The sequence below is a fragment of the Rhinopithecus bieti genome, unplaced genomic scaffold, assembly GCF_001698545.2.
Source record: "Rhinopithecus bieti isolate Rb0 unplaced genomic scaffold, ASM169854v2 scaffold_40656, whole genome shotgun sequence".
Classification (NCBI taxonomy): Eukaryota; Metazoa; Chordata; class Mammalia; order Primates; family Cercopithecidae; genus Rhinopithecus; species Rhinopithecus bieti.
Genome location: NW_016816486.1, coordinates 1 through 1328, shown reverse-complemented (window position 1 = coordinate 1328; position 1328 = coordinate 1). Strand labels below are relative to the sequence as shown.

The 1328-nt window shown below is 49.8% G+C and overlaps 1 pseudogene; it reads left to right on the top strand.

Annotated features, from left to right (window-relative positions):
• Positions 1–155: 155 nt before the first annotated feature.
• LOC108517119 (myb/SANT-like DNA-binding domain-containing protein 3 pseudogene) lies at positions 156–964 on the top strand (annotated as a pseudogene).
• Positions 965–1328: the final 364 nt, after the last annotated feature.

Here is a 1328-nt window from a genome sequence, read left to right as displayed (position 1 = left end):
GCAGTGTCTCCTTTTGTCATCCAGGCTGGAGTGCAGTGGTGCAAACATGGCTCACTGTAGCCTTGACCTCCTGGGCTCAAGCAGTCCTTCTGCCTCAGCTTTCCAAGTAGCTGGGATTACAGGATAGCTAGCGGCCAGGAAAAATATAATGAAAAATGCAAAACAATGAAATTATAAAACCTGCCAAATATTTCTTAGAACTAGAAAAGAGCACCCTGCTGGCTTTAGTAGAAAAGTACAAATATGTGCTGGAATGTAAGAAAAGTGATGCATGAACTATTGGCCTTAAGCAATATACTTGCAGGCGCTGGCCCACAAATACAACTCTCAGCCGAGCTGTCCCTGCCAGATTTCAAACAGCTGAAGAAGTGCTGGGAGAACATCAAGGCTCGGACCAAAACAATTATGGCCCATGAAAGGAGAGAGAAGGTGAAAGGCAGCGTCCGCCCCTCCTGAGTACCCATGTCCAGCTCTACTTCCTGCAAAGCCCCAGCCGCACCCCAGGAGGAGCCCGAATACCACCCGACGCCAGGGCCCAAGAATCATTTGCTGTTTCAAATACAGAACTGCGCAATGATGAGAAAGAGTTCATACGTTTTCCAGTACGTTAAGAGGACCTCTCAACCTGAACCCTGGTGTTCAGCTGTCAGAATAACAGCCAATAAAACCTACAGGAGCAAAACCTCTCAGGAAGGTGCTTTAAAGAAGATGCATGAGGAAGAATACCATCAACAAATGTCCATTTGACAACTGCAACTGATGCAAATGAATGAGGTACATTGTGGCCAAAATCCAGCAGATGGAGCGAGAGTGTGAGATGGCAGAGGAGGAACACAGGATAAAAACGGAAGTTCTCAATAAAAAGAAGATGTATTGGGAAAGAAAACTACAAAGTTTTACCAAGGAATGACCTGTTTCCTCTTTCCCAATTCACCCTAAGACTTTGGGGGTGGCTCTCTTTTAATTAATCTGTGTTGGCAAAGAATGTCTGGAACATGGACTTGCGGTCAGTAACCTGTAACACAGCTACAAATAGGAAAATTCAAGTGGTAATGAGAGGTGACAACGTGCTAGCAGCCCTTGCTCTCGGCACCTCCTCAGCCTCGGGGGTCCACTCTGGCGGCGCTTGAGGAGCCCTTCAGCCCGCCACTGCACTGTGGTAGCCTCTCTCTGGGCTGGCCAAGGCTAGGAGCTGGCCCCCTCTGCTTGCCGGGAGGTGTGGAGGAAGAGGTGTGGGCGGGAACCCGGGTTGCATGCAGCGCTCACAGGCCAGCATGAGTTCCAGCGGGTGCGGGTGCAGGCTCCATGGCCCGCACACGGAGCGGCTG